At 45.7% G+C, this 18,653-nt stretch overlaps 1 non-coding gene across 1 annotated transcript; it reads right to left on the bottom strand.

The window, feature by feature from the left end:
* Positions 1-18,308: 18,308 nt before the first annotated feature.
* On the bottom strand, positions 18,309-18,394 carry LOC142855199 (small nucleolar RNA SNORD71). The gene has a single exon (XR_012911462.1). It is a non-coding gene; the product is annotated as a small nucleolar RNA SNORD71 (small nucleolar RNA).
* Positions 18,395-18,653: the final 259 nt, after the last annotated feature.

Here is an 18,653-nt window from a genome sequence, read left to right on the forward strand (position 1 = left end):
GTGGCCACTGCTGGCTTTCCAAAGGGCTCACCCCTCTTACTGCCATTTTGCTAGGGCACAGGAGACAGCTGCGTGGGATCTTACTCTCCCTCTTTTTCTCCCTGCCCCCAACTCAGCCTGGGCTTTTTCCTGTCTCTTAACTCTACCAGTGCAGCAGCAACTAGCCGAGCTGCAGGCGTGTGAGTGAGCGAGTGTGACTCTGTGTGTGTGTGAGTGTGTGTGTGTGTGTGTGTGTGTGCATGAGTGTGTGTGTGTGTGTCTGCATACGCAGCTAGGCCAAGCCTGTGTGCCTGCCTGGCACTGGAGAGTTTTAGTTTGCTTTCAGAAGAAAGGAGGAGGGGAGACAAGAGGGAAGGAGGAAAAGGTGGAGGGGGGGGGAGGAGGGGGGGGTGCGGAGAAGGGAGGGAGAATGTCTTGTTTGTGGCTTGTCAGCAATTGCTTGAGACAAGCTTCCATGTGTGAAAGCTACTTGGCATGAATGCCTGGGCCGTACCAAGTGTCACCGCAGCAAGAGGGGGAGACAGAAGAAAAACAGATCAGACCAGAGCAGACAATAGGCCCCTAAAGTGTTCCCCCTAAGTTGCTTTGATGTTGTCCTGGTGTCTTGATACCAGGAGGCCAGGGATTGCTGGAAAAGGGTCTTTTTTGTCTTCATTCACTTCCCTCCAGTTTCTGCAATGATTCTCCAGAATCTCTGCTCATGAAAAAGGTAAGCACTCTAAGGATTCCTTCTTCTGTGGCAAGCTTGCTCGCTAGTGCCTGGAAGTGGGGGTCTCATTCCTGCGCTGCTCAGAAGGAGCGCTTGGGTCCTGCGACTGGAGCTTGCAGCTGTGCCCCTGAAGTCTTCGTTAGCCGCTTAGGGCTGGGGATGGCCCCTCTTTCCAGGGAACCCCAGTAACACGATCTGTGCCTCTGGGTTGGGGGGGGCGGGGGAGAAGGGGTGGAAGGAGAGGGGTGGGAGGAGGATGGGAGGGTGGAGGGTGGGAGGGAGAAAAGAGAGGGAGAGAAGCCTGGAAGAGAGGAAGAGAAGGGCAGAGCCCTGTTTCAGAGAAGCCCCAGCCCTGAGCCCAAAGAGGCCTTGCAAGCTCCGCGCTGTGCATTCGCAGGCTGAGCGAGGCAGGCTGGAGCTCGGCTGAGTGACTGCGGAGATTGCATGGCGCTTTGTGTGTGCGAGTATGCCTGTGGGTCTGGGTGTGTGTGTGGACCTCCCACACACTGCCCTGGCGTGCCTCATAGTGAAGGGGAGGTACCCCAGTCCTTATCACCCAGCCCAGACGCGGAGGAAGAGAGCGGCATGGCCGGCCCGAAGGGTGAGCGAGAGGACCGCCCCGAGACATCCACAAACTTTTCCAGTTTCCGGGAATTCTCTGCTTGGAGACACTATAAAGGGTTGTTGGGTGCCTCGGGCCTCAGTTTACCCTATCTGCAAAAGCGGGAGAGCTGGTTGGGGAGGCTACACGCCTCCCCAGGGTGAAGCCAAACAGAGCAGCCCACTCCATGTAACTGTGTGGTGAAATCTTCAGGCTGGCAATGCTGTGGAATCACGAAGTGGAAGTGTGACCATTATTCCTGATTATCAGCGTCATGATGATAAAACCGTCATTAAAGACACCCTGAGACAAACAGACCCGAGAGCACAGATCAAGTGTCTGACCGTTTCTAATGGAACAAAAACCCCCTTTCCACCTGTTGGCTTCTGTCCTTTCTCTTATGTCTTTTCCTTAGATTTATTGGTCGATTTGTACAAAAAATAGGGTGAAAGGGATTGGGTTTCCCCTCTCCTCCTCCGTTGTACATATATATATTTTTTAAAAGGTCAATTTGAGATTCTCAGAGAGAAAACGTGCCTCCTGTTAAAGCCCTTTATTCAAGACCTTGTGTTTTCTGGCGCTGGCGGGGTGTGCGTGCTCATTTGTAAACTACCTTGGAGGTTAAAGATTTTTTATTGTGGCTTTTAGAGATTAAATGAGATTTATTTACAATTGTCATTTATCAGAGAGTAAATATCAGTGTGGAGGGGTAGGAATGTGACGGCCGTTTATTCTCTGGCGGTTTGGTGGCTAAACCCTTTTGCTTTTTAAAGTGGCGTCTCAGAGCTGGGAGGAGAGGAGACTGAAATCGGTACCTAATATCCATCTTTCACATGTTTGTCTGGGAGAAAAAAAATGTCTGCTTGTGTTTTTCAGTTGTGGGTTTCTTCTGCCTTTACATGGTGATTGCATCGAGGTTCTCTGCTGTGGCCCTCTTGAAATTCTCTGAAGGGGCTGGGGGGTGGCTTACCTGTTTTTAGAAGGTTTTGTGACTCTGTCTTACTGTTTTGTCAGGGGGAAAAAAATCTGTAGCGTCTGGGCGTCTGTGATTCTTTCCATTCTAACTCAAATGTTTCTCAGATGGTCTGTGATAGCCCGAGATGGAAGCAAAGAGCCACCCCTGGCTAAGAGTATTTCTGTTCTTCCCATAGAGGCCTGGAAACCTAGCTGCTGGGTGTGGGAGAGGAAGAGAGAAAGGCATTAGGGGCCTCCATCTGGCACGAAGGTCCCAGAACTTCTTTATTCTATTTTAATATTTTGCATCTTAAGACTTAATCGTCATCTGCAGAGAAGGCTGGCGAGCTTGCTATGATTGGGTCTCGGGCAAGCTTCTGGGTCCAGACATCTTTTTAAAATGTTAGCCTTTCAGAACTGGAAGAAGAGAGATTATTTGCCATGTTTTAGACGAGGGTGCTTGGTGAAGCTGACCAAACCATAGGGTCTTGAGTCCCATGAAGGTCGAAGTGCCTGCCACCCACTCCAACCTCATCTCCACACTCAGTCTTGCACACTTAGGAGTAGGCGCGGTTTCCAGTGCCACTTAGTGCGCTGGGCTCATGCAGCACCCTGTGCCAGGCTCATGTCACAAGAGGACACAGACCCAGGAGATATCGATTACACCATTGGTTTACATTGGGCTCCTTACTGAGGATGGAGGAAAAGCAAAGTGCCCATCCTTAGGCAATGTCCACAGAAACCATAGAGTCACACAGACAACAAGTAGGCAGTACAGTTCAGCATAAGACTGTATAAGCTACGTGTCTCAACTCCATACCCAAATACAAACTTGCATTTTGTCCTGTGGTTGAGGTCCCCTGTCCCAGTCTCACAGAGCCCAAGGATTCCGATGGCTGAGGGAAATGTCCCCCCGCCCCCGCGCCCACACCCTGTACACCCAGTATAGCAGAAATACACTTAATATCTGCCAACCCTTACACACGCATTATTAAATGACTTCACACTTGTTATGAGCCGGCCCATACAACAGTCATTATCTGGGTAATTCACACTGGCTGTAGCCTCTTTGTGCTTTGGGTGTTGGAGGACTGGAGCTAGTGAGACTCTTGTCTCCCCTTTACTTCCTCCATGGTTGCTGGGCTGCTACTAAAGACCTAGCTGCAGGAACTCCACCATTATTACTGTCATTCTGGAATTCCAAAGACAACATTGCAATTAAATGGTCTTTTCCACCCCTCCCGGCAGAGCCAGTTACCGAACTCTAAGGCAAAATATTATCAAAATCCAATTCAGTCAATCCCATTTCGGGCCGGGTTATTAAACTCTTACTGATTTGGTGATAAAAGGAGCGCCCCCTACTTCCTCTTTATGTCCGCCTTGGAGAGAACACACTCCCGCGATGCCAGCCACTTCCAAGGAGGAACATAGCGCGCCCACTATCGTCTTCTCTCGCGTCTCTTCCTGTAGTACTCCGCGTGATGTTGTCTTTACGACTGCCAATCTTCTACTTCTTCTCCTTCTTTTTAAAGATTAATTTAACGGTTTAACAAGAAGACAGACATGCCCACACATACATAAATCACCGGTTTGCCACCCACATTCCAGGAACCCCCACGTGCTGTGTGGTTAAGTCACATTGTGGGCAAAACGAGAGTCGTTTCGATTCACCCAGCCTTGTCACTCAGTGACTGTGCTAAGCCCACATCGTAGCAACAACCCAAGTCATGAGCTTGTCATGTCTGCATTTGGAACCTGTGGCTTAGGTCTCCTCTCCTCGGCAGGATGCTCTCGGTTTGATGTCTTTGATCATTTCCGGACATACTCCCCACCCCCTAGATGTGTCACTCATTGGGGTGGTACCTGTGGGGGGAGGCAGCTTGAGTTGGCATTGGATAGAGTCACCCAAAGAGGGCAGAGAATTGAAGGATGGCTAAAACAGGACCTAGGTGGAAGAGAGATTTAACAGGGAAGCCAGGAAGCAGGAATCCAGGCCACCCTTAAGTCCAGGAGAATGGAAGGAAGTGAAGGCTGTTGGGACATTTCTAAAGGTCCCGTATATAGATACTTGTATAAGTACCTCTATTCCCACTGCAGGCAAGCCAAGAGTGGGCGTGGCACGTTCCCTAAACTCATCAGTCATAAATGTTGTTTTTGTATGTTTTATAGAAGGAAATTTGTGGTTTTTCTCCCCACAAGAGACATACGATGTAAAGTGGATGCTTCCTTCATTTCTTTTCAGCTTTGGCATCCTGATGCACTCTAAGCCCGCAGCTGAGTCCTGGTCCTTAGCAGCCCTCTGAGTTAAGTGTTATTGTTAACCTCAGGCTATATTTAAGGCTCTGTGTCTCATCCAAGGACCAGCAAGGCAACCCAGGGTGAGATGGCTAACCAATTAAATGTCTCTGTTAGGCCAGTGGTTCTCAACCGCGGGTCGTGACCCCTCTGGGGATACGAATGACCCTTCACAGGGATCGCCATACAGACATTTACATTATGATTCATAACAGTGAGGAAATTACAGCTATGAAGTAGCAATGAAATAATCATGGTTGGGGGTCACACCAGGAAGTGAATCAAAGGGTCGCAACACAGGAAGGTTGAGAACCACTGCGTTAGGGCATCTCTTCAGGGGATGAGACGCAGAGGACTGAGGGCCACACCAATCAGATCGTGTGCTCTGTAGAGACAGGGCAGAAATAGCCTGAATTTGGGCATCCCACCCCTGACTTTTTTTTTCTTTGAACAAAACAAAATTCTAGGGATTTTTTAAAAACAGTTTTAGGTCATAGATCAGAGAAAGGGATTCCCAGTTCTGACTTTATAGTGACATGTTTTCTATAAGGGACGCTATATCAACTTTTGGCTGGGTTTTGACGGAATCCCCATTCCATCACCCTGGATCCCGGTTGGAGTGAAGGATTTGGGATAAGTCATCCTCAAGGTTCCCTTCAGCTTTGCTGGTCTGATGTTTTTCTAGTTCTGTGAAGAGGCTAACGTGCCGGCCTAGTCATTTTCACGATGCCCAATTCAAGAGCTGAGGTTGCCAATAAGAAACGCAGTGGTCTTCGTGGATCCGTAGAATAAATCCGTACATAGCCACGTACACACGAATCCATAGAATAAATCCGTACATAGCCACGTACACACGAATCCGTAGAATAAATCCCTGCATAGCCACATACACACGAATCTGTAGAATAAATCCATACATAGCCACGTACACATGAATCCATAGAATAAATCCGTACATAGCCACGTACACACGAATCCGCAGAATAAATCCATACATAGCCACGTACACATGAATCTGTAGAATAAATCCGTACATAGCCACGTACACACGAACGGTATTGACATTCTGAAGTGAAAGCACGTTAGGAAAGAGTGGGATTTTAATTTATGGATTGTAAGAGAATTTGCCAGTCAGCATGCAGGCACATGTGCAAGAGACTAAAGGACCATTTTCAAAAGAATAAGCTGTTTGGAGTGCACGTCTTCCTGTCTCATAAGTAAGAATCTAAAATGGACGGGCATTGGGCACATCTCTCCACTGTGCTCACGCTTGCTTGTGGCGGTGGTGGCCGTGCTGCTCCTGTTGGTATTGTGGTCACGTGTTGTTTTGAGGGCGCGAAGGACCCGTGAAAGCAACTGTAGTGCTGATGTTACATGCCATGCATTTCGCCCTCTGCTGTAGGGCAGCCCTATTGACTGTCTTTATCGTAATGCAGCTCACGAAAGGTCTTGGGGACATCCTGCTGCTTAAGATTCTGCCTGTATAGACCATCTACCTGGCTTAGGGTCTGAGTAACCAACTGAGTGGTGACTGGGATACAGACAGAAAGGCCAGAGAATAAATGACACTTACATTCATCACGTCACCTCCATGACTCATTCCCAGCACCATTCATCTACAGTTGAATAAACCTTTGAAAGATATAATTTAAAATTTTTACACGATAACTCTTGGTGCAATTTTTAGAACCTCAGAATAAATTCTTCTGCCATGTTTTAAGAACATCATCTTGCTTGTAGCAGGGGAACCTGTTTCAAGCCTATGTTGGCAGTTAGGAAATCAACGACTCTTTTAATTGGCCTTAATTTTTTCTTAATCTGAAAAAAAGTAGTGTATAAGCTATAATTGCTTTCGAACTCAGAAAGGGGGTTTTGAAGACCATGTATAATTACGTTTTACTTACTCTTTTATTCTGAATTGTTTAAAATTCGTAACATTGGGTCTCTTGTTTATTGCATAATCATCCTACAGCATACACAATAACAGAGCTGTATTAGTGGCTTCAGAGGTAAGGAAGCTGGAATGGATTTATCGGCAAGCGATTTAGTGTGACTGCCCTCATAGAGGTGTGTAGAACGTTTAGCTGTTGATGGTTGCTATCAAGGTAACAAGCAAACAGCACTGTGTCTCACTCTTGCTTAGCCTGTTTCTGGCGATTCAAGTAGTCACCAAGTGGTTTTCTTACTTGATGATTAAAAATACCTTGAAGCTGGGTGCCAGAGAGATGGTTCAGTCAGCGGTTAAGGGCAATGGCTGCTCTACTGGAGGACCCAGGTTCAATCCCCAGTTCAATTTCCAGTACCCGCATAGACAGCTCATAGCTGTCTGTAACTGCAGGTCCAGGAACCCAAACACCCTTACCCAGACACACATACAGGCAAAACACTTTATTTTTATATAAATTTTAAAAAATTAAAAAAATACCTGACATCTAAAACTTTGGAAAATTTTTTATAATTACACGCACACACACACACACCATAGTTACTTTTATCCTGAAAAAATTAAATATAGAATACAAACTGCCATTAATGGCATTTGGAAGAAGCCACGTCATCCCCAGTTAAAAAGGAATGCTATGCCCCCTGAGGTAGCTATTGTACTGCTAAGCAAGCTTGACTTTGTAGGAGGTGTTGGCTTCTGCAGTTAGGAGAGAGGTGTTACTGGGGACCTGTGGACACAGGACAAGCTTAGTGAATGGCCGAGAGCTTGCTTGTTCTCACAATGGCTGTTTGGTGCTTTACGTCTAGAAGTACACGATGTACTGAAGTGTCTAAAGCAGCATGGTCTAAAGAATCGGGACTTGAACTCACATGTCGGGGCCAAGATTCCTCTGCCTAGACTGCCTTCTGCTTTATCTTTTCCAAACTAGCTCCTGATGCATCATCAGAACTTGTCCCGGCCTTTCTTCTAGGATGGAAACTTTCTAGACCCAACCTACTGCATCCCATCTGTACTAGCTATGGTGGGCAGGTACTTAGGCAGCCCCGAGCTGGATTCACCTACCTACTCCTTTAGTCTGTTGTAGCCTTGAGGGTTGGGATGAGATTTTAGTCTCTGTACCTTAAAACCCAGGGCAGGGTGAGACAGAACAGGTAGCAAATCAATGTTGTTGAATGAAGAAACAATTTGCAATAGAAGGAGCTTTTTATGGCACTGAGGAGATGGATCAGTGGGTAAAGGGCTTCTTAAGGAAGCTTGAGGAGCTAAGGACCCAGGTTCAGATCCCCAGTGCCCATGTGAAAAGCCGGACATTGTGACTGTGTCTGTACCCTAGCATTGGCCTGGGGTGTGGGTGGGAGGGCTGGGGTGTGTAGAGATAGGTAGAACTCCTAGGTTTGCTCTCCCAGCAAACTTCACATTCCTTTTCAGGTTCTGTCTGAGACCCTGCCTCAAAAACTAGGTAGGGAGTAATAACAGAAGAGACTCGACATCCACCTCTGCCCTCTACATGCATATACATGGGTGAGTGCACCCTCACACACAGATGCGCACATGCACACACACACACACACACACACACACACATACACGAGAAAGGAAAAGAAAATAACTTGGCAGGGCAGTGGTGGCGCACGCCTTTAATCCCAGCACTCAGGAGGCAGAGGCAGGCGGATCTCTGGGAGTTCGAGGCCAGCCTGGTCTACAAGGGCTAGTTCCAGGACAGGCACCAAAGCTACAGAGAAACCCTGTCTCAAAAAACCAAAAAAGAAAAAAGAAAGAAAAGAAAAAGAAAATAGCTTATTATTAACTCACAAACTTTGGTATTGCATGCCTTTAATCCCAATCCTGGAGAGGCAGAGCAGGTGGTTCTGTGAGTTCAAGGCCAGCTAAGACTGCACAGTGAGACCCTGTCTCAAAAAAAAAAAAAAAAAAAAAAAGGAAGGAAGGAAGAAAGAAATGAAATGAATACTTTAAACAAATAAAAAGTGATGGAAAAGATATGAGACCATACAAGCCTGTATATATCACATTAAAGGGGGAAATGTTTCATATGGTATTCATTTGCAAAAGAATGAATTGCTCATTCATCCTGAAGTATTGGGAACACCCCCCCCATCCCTCTTTGTCTTATGCCAGGCTGTTTCTCCAATTTCTCATTCTTAAGCCTTATAATTCCTACTAAGAGTTTACACTTTAGGTCAAAGTATCACTGACATTCAGGGTGGCGGTTACCTTGGCCTGCCTAACTCTTTGTAGGATTATTTCTTGATATTTAGGTAGTAGCTAAAGAACAGATGTTTCCCAAGAAAGCCTGGACAATCAGCAAAAAGTAAGGTGAATACCTGCCTTCCAGACATCTGGACCATGCGGAATAAGAAGGAATTATACGCTTTAATTTTCTAAACATGGATGCAGGACCCTCAGGGCAAGGGCTTTTAGTTGCAAAAAACTGACTCACTCGCGTTGCCAGGGGCATTCATGGTGAGGACGCTCACAGGCAAATGGGGCTTTTCCAGCACGTGCCAGCTCTAAGGACAGACACCTGCCATTCTCTGTCTCCTTTGGCTCCCTGTGGTGTTAACTTTGCGCTTTATTTACAGGGGCATCTTTTGACTTCGTAGCTTTTTGCTGACACTGTTGCTTGTTAGATTTGCCTACCTGTGTCCAGCTTCTGCTTGCACGCTCCGTGGTTTCTTGGTTCATAGTCTTTCTGCTGTACGGTTCCCAATGACTGCCTTAATCTCTCCGAGTTCTTTTTACCTAGTGCACATTCCTGAGAGTCCAGTTAGTCTCTTTCATCTTTTCCTTGGCACACTTATAACCCTTGGTCACTCTGTGGCTATAATTGTTCAAGAGTTTGACATTCTCCCACAGCGTCGAGAGGAGGGGGAGCAAAGCTGGCTCTGTTTGATGTAACCAGAGGCCTTTAGGAGAAGCTACAGAAGGGCTCCCTTCCTCCCTGGGTAGCTGGCAACAGCGTATCTGACATAGCTAATGTAAGTCCATTAGGACGGTCTAAGTTAAGAATAACCAGGTTATTAAAAATTAAAATGTTTCATCAGTGATAATTAGTATAACTGTGATAAGAAGGTCATAGGACGAATAGCAAATTCATAACCAAGAGAGAAGCTGGGAGACAGAGGTGAGTTAAAGGTAGTTCTTAGATGAACGATATCCTGTTGTACGCTTGTTAAACTGCAAGAGTAAATGAGGGGTCAGCATGAACACATTTTGACATGGCTCCCAGAGGCTAGTCTACACAGCAAGCGTAACCCTGGAATTGAAGACCAGGGAGACAAAGAGGAATATTAAACTCCCCAGGGAGCTTGAACTTGGACTTTCCTCCTATGTGTTTTCCCCCACGCCTCCCTAGTCCTTCCCATGATCCTTCTCGAGCTGAGGTTCTGAACAACCTGAACTCACTGGTCATGTGACCTTGGACTGTTTATTCTCTCCAACTCACTTCATTCCTCTGTCAAATGGGGACAATAATAATTATCTCAATACCTTGTAATATGAATTAAATTAGGTGGCCCCATGTATTTAAAGTGAGTAATAGATCACCTGGCATTAATAGGTCCTCATTTGATTGTCGCAATTACTCTAATACACAGAAAGGAAGGAAATGTTGATGAGATAATATGCCGAGTAAAATTTCAGTTGTTACATCATTGATTCCTTAGAGCAATCCCGAGGGACTTGCGCTCCTCCTTCATGAATGATAAAACAATAACAAAGTTGCTAGGAATATAGCCTGGTGATAGAGCATTTGTCTAGCATATACAGAGCCCTAAGTTTGACCTCCAGCATCCCATTCCCACCTCGAAAAATATAACATCCACAAAACCCCCAAGAGTGAAAGATTATACAATTGAATATTTTTCAGGTGCCAAATGGACTAATCTCAACCTTTCGTTCAGTACTGCTATTAATGTCTCCATCTCACAGTGGAGGATGCTGAGGTCCTGGTCAACAGCCACAGTTTCAGGGTTTGTCTACTTCAACCCAGGCAGTCTGACTCCAGAAGTTTCCAAAGTTATATCTAACTGAGTCAAGGTTCAGGTCTTGTTAGGGGTGCTCGTTCAGCTCACCCCCAGAGATGTAGGCTAACGGATAGACACAACCTGAATGTACACCTGAGTCGGAGTGCGGTGATGTGAAGACAGGTCAGCTTTTGGAATGGGTACAGACTACCTTAAGAAACAATTTGAATGTGTCACAATAAGGTCTCTGAGATCTGAAGAAATGATTTAACAAGCGTGTGAGGGATAACCATTGTCTCAGACAATTAAAAAAATGAGTGTGACATTGTGAGGAATTAAAGATGAGTGGGACTTGATTCCCCCACCCTTTAGGTACTTTCATCCTGGTACAGGGAGACGGATAATCACACAACTAATTATAAACCATACAGCAATGGATCAAAGAACTGCAGCAGTAAAGGGAGAGGAAGATTAATTTGGCAGTGATGAACATGGTAGAGGAACTGGGGAAGGCTTCATGCAAGAGATGACATTTGCAACTGTCCTTTAGGGACAATTGTGGAAGTACCAGAAGCCTTCTATAATTTCCTTTTTCTTCACACTAGTGACTTTCTAAAGATAGCATCAAATAGCTAACTTTATACCGCAATATAGTGAGCACGTAATCCGTGTGTAGTGTTTTCAAAGATTAGGTTCTTTGAGGGAAAATAGAGAAATATCCACTCCTGATAATCATGTGACGTAGCGGTATTTCCCAGTCTGCACTTAGGTAGATACCTTTAATGGAGTCAGAAATGGACTCTTCCATTCTATGCCTTCAAGTTTGGGGCTCCCAAGCTGTGCTGCAGCTGCCCAGGGCCCAAACGGTGTGTCAGCCTGTGGAGTCACGGCACTAAGGAAGTCCTGGAGGAATCTAGCAAGTCATTTATCTTCCTCCTCCTCCTTCTCCTTCTTCCTCTTCTTGTTCTAAGGTTTATTTGTGAGTGTTGTGCTCTCATGAATGTCTGTGTGCTCTGTGTCTGCCTGGTTCCCTTGAAGGCAGAAGAGAGTGCTGGATTCTCTGAAACTGGAGATAAGAATGGTTGTGAGCTGCCATGTGGGCGCTGGGAAACGGGGTTCTTCTTCAAGAACGAGCGCTCTCAACCACCGAGTCATCGTTCTATTGACCTGTTCTTTGGTTAGAGATTTTAGTCTGAAGTTAGAAACTCTCAATTTTTATTACATTTAACCCCAGGTTTTCTGGATTTTCCTTTTAAAGGTAGAACTGATTTAAGATACCTTGTGTTGTTTCTGTAAGTATACTTGTGATTGTTGGTCTGTATGTTCCAGTTGTTTTAGTTTGTTGATTAAATTGAGTTGCTACATCCTAATCTAGTTCAGAGCGTCCACCATGTAGATGCGTCCGGACTCAGTTCACTGACATAGTCAGTAGGATGAGACAGAAACTCAAGGGCGTGCTCTTCATTGGGTTGGTGGGTCCTCTGCTCAAGTCTCCTCTCCCTGAACTTTGGTTGATAAACGTTATGCTCTCTTTTTCTTCCAAAGACCCAACTCAAATGCCATCTTCCTCAATTCCTAGAGGTAGCAGAGCTGTGGTACCACCAGCACACCCATGACATCTATTCTCTTTCGAGTGGCCATAACAACTTTGTGTTGTTACCACTACAGATCGCTCCTGGGCAACACAGAAGGGCTGCTGTGCCGCTGGCTAGTTTTCTGTCAACTTGACACAGCTCCAGGAAGAAGAGATTTCACCTGAGGAAATGCCCCCATTGGATGGTCTGTAGACAAGTCAGTGGGCCATTTTCTTGATTAATGATTGACACAGGAAGACGTTATGGGCAGTGCCATTCCTGGCAGGTGGTCCGTGGGTTGTATAAGAAAACAAACGGTTCAAGTCATGGGGAGCAAGCCATTAAGCAGTGCTCCTCCATGGCTTCTGATTCAGTTCCTGCCGCCGGGTTCCTGCCCTGACTGCCTTCAGTGATGGACTATGACCTGGGATGTGAATGATAAACAAACCCTCTCTTCCCCAAGTTGCTTTTGGGTCATGGTGTTTATTGCAGAAATAGAAAACACAGAAAGATTTTATTTTAGTTCTGTCCCCCTGTACATCCATCCATCCCACAGACCATGACAGGGTAGCCCTGGCTAGCAAGTGGTACTCAAATTGCCTACTGAGCTCAACCAAATTGAATTTTTTTTTTGCCTTGGTGGGCTTGGCTTTGGGCACTGTAACCTGGATGTCTGGACTTCAATTCTCTTTTGGGGGAGGGAGTATCTTAAACCAGGCATGGTAGCCCATGCCTATATTATCAATACTCAGAAGCTAAGGCAGGGGAGTTGCCATGAATTTGAAGCCAACCTGGGCTACATAACAAGTACCAGGCCATCCTGGGCTACAGAGTGAGACCCCAGTTACAAACAAACAAACAAACAAAAAGTGTCAATGATTTCAGGATAAAAGGGATTGCATGCTGTACCCATTCATTGTAATTATTAATAAGCACCAGCAAAACAGTGTGAAGTGACCGGAATGCTTCCTTTGCTCGCCTTTGCAGGCAGAGTGCACAGACTTCATAAACTAACCGGCCCCTTCCATCTTTAATATCTATGATTCTTTGAAATTTTATGCAGACAAGTGCAAGCTGATATACACTGGGCGGAACAATTGAAGCCGCTCATACTCGCTGATGGGCTTTGGAATTACTCTACTTGTAAAGTGCGCAGGAAAAGGATCTCAGATTCATTGTGGATAGCTCAATGGAGACATCTGCTCGCTGTGAGCCACAGTCAGAAGGATGAATGAGATATAATAGGCCGCATTAACTTTGAGAATGGAATAAAGAAGAATGCAGAAAATAATATAGTGCACGTAATTTGGCATTGACTATTTCTGTAATTACAATAAAACATTTTAATGATATACATTGATGTTATGACTTCACCTTAAAATCAGAATTCAGCACCGGGGCCTTTCATTTCAGAGACAACAAAGCAGAATTACAAAGGATCCAGAGGAAAACAACAGACAGTCTCAAAGACATGCAAGGGATTTGCCTGTAATGAGAGACTGAAAAGACAAGGACATTTTAATTTGGGTAAAGAGGGTGGGGGGGATGACATTGTATAAATTTATTTAAAATTAATGAAAGTTTCAGAAAATGGCTAGAGCTAGCTTCTGATTATCTTTGGTAATGGAGGTCAGAGATAGGCAGGATAATTGAAATCCCCGATTATCTCCAACCTTCATTTTAGCCATTAGCAGTAGCATCCCGCCCCAGCACAGTCTTAACAAATGGGCAAATGTAAGGCCCAACAGCCCAGGGATTGTGAAGTGGACAGCCATGGGAAAGGCAGCCTGGGGTAGCCGGCTACCTGTGCCATATACCAGCAGGAGGCCTGAATTCCAGTCCCCGCTCTCTGTCCGCCACCTACACAACCTTGAGTGATGTGCTTGACTTCTGTCCCCACGCCTAAGCCTGTTGGAAGAACTACATGAGCTGGTTGGAAATGCTGGTGAGCTGCACCCCTGTGTTGAGGAGGCTGTGCCAGCTTCCCGTTCAACATGCCAGCCTCAGGAGCTGGCGTGGTCCTAGCGCCTAGGTCTCACCCCGCATAGTCCCTCACTCAGTGTCCTGCTTCTTCTGCTCTTGGGAGGAAGTTTTGGAAGATGAATGAAGAACGCCCGTCATCTTCAGAAGCATCCTCCACATCCTATCCCCTGGCTCCCGGGGAACCCGGAGAGGCGTTCGCATACGTTTTCCGTTCATTTTAAGGTCATCTCACATAATCTTCCCAACAACCCGGCAAGGCAGCGACCACCATTCTCCTCATCTTTCAAATACAGGCACCGAGGCCTTAGTGACTTGCTTTAGAAAGGAGAGCAGCCACAGAGTAAAGAGGATGCCTATGCCGCTGGCCAATCGGGTGACTTACAGAGTTTAGAAAATGAAGCTAGGTGGCTCTGGCTCCCCCGCTGAGAGATTTCATAGTTTTCTCGAAGCTCCCGCTCTGTTCCTCAGCACCCAGTCAGGACTCACTCTCCCCTCAAGCCTTGAGCCTTCTCCTCCCTAGAAGCCCAGAGTGTCTGCCTAGGCACCCCTGGTTGTAGTCCTGAACATATCATGTTGCTAAGTGTGGAAGCCCCTAAGCCCAATTCAAATATTAGTCAGTGATTAAGTTACACAAGCTTGTTAAACCCAGAGTCATACAAGACAATGGAGCCATTCCTGAAGCCTTTATTTTAACTTAAAACATCCCTTGGGGTCCTGATGTGGGCCAACGCTTTGTCTTTAGGGAGAACCCTGGTCCTTAACCCTTGTGTAAGTCACAGAGTTGACATTTATGCAGTGTTTTTTTCCCCCTCTTGTCTTCAAAGTGGAGTGGTATCTGAAAGCCGTTTGAGAAGCCATTGAGTTTTTCCAGATGTGATGATGTTTCACAGCTGGCCTTCCCACACTGCTGACAGCACACCATTGACTTTTAGTTGTGTGTGTATGCATGTGTGTGTGTGATGTGTTGGGAGGCGGTGTGCACACGAGTACAAGTATCCCAGGAGGCCGGAGGCATCAGATCCCCTGGAGTTTCAGGAGGCTCTGAATCATGGAACTTAGGAACTGAACTCTGCTTCTCTATAGAACAGTATTCTCTCTCTCTCTCTCTCTCTCTCTCTCTCTCTCTCTCTCTCTCTCTCTCTCTCTCTCTTTCTCTCTTTTTCTCCTCATTTTTTTTAAAAGACAGACTTTCTCTAAGTAGCCTTGGCTGTCCTAGAACTCACTTTATAGATCAGGCTGGCCTCAAACTCAGAGATCCACCTGCCTCTGCCTCCCGAGTGCTGGGATTAAAGGCGTGCGCCACCACCACCCTGCCATAGCAAGTGCTGTCTTGGCCACTGCTCCACCATGCTAAACTTTGAGTAATTCACTCCAAATGCCTATCTCATACTTAGAGCTATAGACATGGTTTCTTTTTTGCATCCCTGTTTCATTATTTCAGTACATTTAATTGAATCCTATAGCTATTCTAATGCGAAGAATCGGTGCAGATGGTTTGTAAACATGGACTCTTGGTGAGCAGGCAGCTCCTGCAGAGGGCAGGTGTCCCAGGGTAGCCTATTCCTAGCAGAGATGGCTCCGCACGCCATGGACCTTCGATGTATAGACATCAAAAGAGGCAATGGAGGCCACAGATGAATCAGCCATGTGTCATCACTTGAGAGTGCCCCTGCTCAGTATGGCTTCTGTCTCATACTTCTGCCCTGAAAGCTGAGTTCCTTGAAGGTCTATCTTTCATCTCTGTAGTAATTCCCAGAAGCCATCATAGTTATGGGTACATATTGGGCCCTCGCTGAAAATTGGCTAACCAAGCAACTAACAGGACAAACCTAAACTCAGTTTGGCCACTGTATACCCTCTGGTAGGGATGCTGAGCTTCAAGCTACTGTGTGGAAAGAGCTAGCAAATGAGTTTATTTTTTTTAAAAATATTTTATTTATTTATTATGTATACAATATTGTTTGCATGTATGCCTACAGGCCAGAAGAGGGCACCAGACCTCATTACAGATGGTTGTAAGCCACCATGTGGTGGCTGGGAATTGAACTCAGGACATTTGGAAGATCAGGCAATGCCCTTAACCTCTGAGCCATCTCTCCATCCCCGCAAATGAGTTTCTAATGTTGCTGCAGGATTCGTTCACGCGTGCGTTTAGATGACTGAACGATGAAAAGCAGATATTAAGGAGTGGATTCCGTGCACTATGAAATTCACCTAGGTAACTCACCTCTATAAAACAACAGCGAGACAACACTTTATAACATTTCACAAGGGATTAGGAATGTTCTTACGTGGGGAAAAAATCTGTACTTCCAACATGGTGACCGGCGGCAAAAAGCCTCTTTGATGCTTACGTTCAGGGCCAGTCGGGCCAAGAAAAAAAAAAATCTCCCCTATCGATGCATCCTTGCAATATCTAGTTTATTGTATGTTTCTGTGCCAAAGAGAGACGTCATTAATGGAGCACAGGAGAGAAAAGCCAAACCTGAAGGCTATTAAACCTGACAAAGACATTCTGTGCTACAGGATTGGTTGGGAAGATGGGGGTAGAGTGTTGGTGACGGCAGGCAGAGCCTGTTTCCCAAAATAAAAGCAGATAACACATTTAGGCTTGTATTCAACAAATGAGTTTCAATCTGAACCAAAATATACGGAGTGAGCACAGTTGGAACATTACAGAATGTTTACATGACCATAGGAAAAATGAGATGAGAAAGCATATACATATTCCATTTAAGTGTACGCACACACACATGCCCGTGTGTGCAGACAGAATGGAGATGCATGTAAGATTAGACGGATGTAACCTGTCTCCTCGATTCTCCGGACTGGGAATCTGCAGGCCACTTTCACTGATTGGCTCTGGAGGGCCTGTCTTTCCTTCAACAGGTTGTGAAATGACTCTAGAAGAGGAAAAGTGGATAACAGTGTGCTGAGTACTTCTCGAATGCCCGTCTGTATGTTTAATAAGTGCTAGCATATTCCTTTGAATATAAATTGCCCCTTTTTTTTTTTGAAACAGGTTCTCACTATGTAACTCTGGCCGGCCTGGCACTCACTACACAGACCAGGCTGGCCTCACAGATTCACCTGGCTCTGCCTTACAAGGGCTGAGGTCAGAGGTGTGGCTGAAGCGGTCAGAGGCTCCTGATCTCCTGGAGCTGGAGTTACAGGTTTTTAGTCTCATGTGAGCTCTGGGAAACAAACTCAGGCCCTCTGTAAGAGTCTTATCCTCTCTTAACTCCTGAGCCTCAGATTTGACATTTTGAGAGTCGTTTGTTTTGGTTTTGCTTGCTTGGTTTTGGTAGCCTTTCTTCCAATTTTATAGAGTTCTTTAAAAATATGTTTTCAAACCAGCCTACAATTCACAATCCCAGTGAACCTAGAAAACAAAGAGAACCCTATGAGACACATACGTGGATCTAATCTACATGGGAAGTAGAAAGACAAGATCTCCTGAGTAAACTGGGTGCATGGGGACCACGGGAGAGGGTAGAAGGGAAGGGGAGAGGAGCGGAGAAGAATAAACAGCTCAGTAAAAACAATGAAAAGAAAGAAAGAAAGAAGATGAAAGAACTTTAAAAAAATAGATTTTTTTCAATGTTGGGTGGTGGTAGTGCACACTTTTAATCCCAGCACTCAGGAGGCAGAGGCACACAGACCTCTGAATTTAAGGCCAGCCTGATCTACGGAGCGAGTTCTAGGACAGCCAGGACTACACACAGAAACTCTGTCTTGAAAAAGCCAATACAATATATATATATATATATATATATATATATATATATATATATATATACATACATATATATAGTTTATTTTTATGTGTATGAGTGTTTTGCCTGTGTGTGTGTGTGTGTTGTGTGCACATGTGTACCATACATGGGACTGAGCCTGGTCCCAATGGAAACCAGAAGAGGGTGTCATAGGCCCTGGAACTGGAATTACAGACAGTTTGTGAGTCACCATGCAGTACTGGGAATCCAACCCGGGTCCTCTAGAAGAGCAGCAAATGCTCTTAACTACTGAGCCGTCTCTCCAGCTGCCTTTATTTATTTATATATTTATTTTTAAAGTTTCTCGAGACAGGATTTCTCTTCGCAACCGCCGTGGCTGTCCTGGAACTCGCTTTGTAGACCAGGCTGGCCTCAAGTTCTCAGAGATCCACTGGCCTCTGCCTCCCAAGAGCTGGGATTAAGGGTGTGCACCACCAATGCCCGGTACCGGCCCCAATTTTATAGTTCTCTTATATGAGAATTTTCTAAAAATTCTGTCAGCAGCTTAAGTGTCAGCTTTGTGATGTGATGTTTAGCCAAAGATCATCCCTATTTTTCATCTTCTAATGATCTATCCAAAAAAGTCTTTTATAGCTTTAACCAAATCCTTGCTATTTAAATGGAGCGGGGTGGGCTTGGAACATTAGAAGAATCTTGTAGGTGTTAATTGATCAGATCGCCTGACTCAGCCGTCACCCCTCATATCCTCCAGCCAGTGTGGGAGAGTGACAGATGCCATACATCTCTCTTGCCACAGTAGTCGCTTGAAGCGTGCGTCTACCAGGTGTGCCCTTCCGATTTAACTGGCGACAGCTCTCTCAGGACGCCCAGGA

Source organism: Microtus pennsylvanicus, chromosome 7, assembly GCF_037038515.1.
Source record: "Microtus pennsylvanicus isolate mMicPen1 chromosome 7, mMicPen1.hap1, whole genome shotgun sequence".
Lineage (NCBI taxonomy): Eukaryota > Metazoa > Chordata > Mammalia > Rodentia > Cricetidae > Microtus > Microtus pennsylvanicus.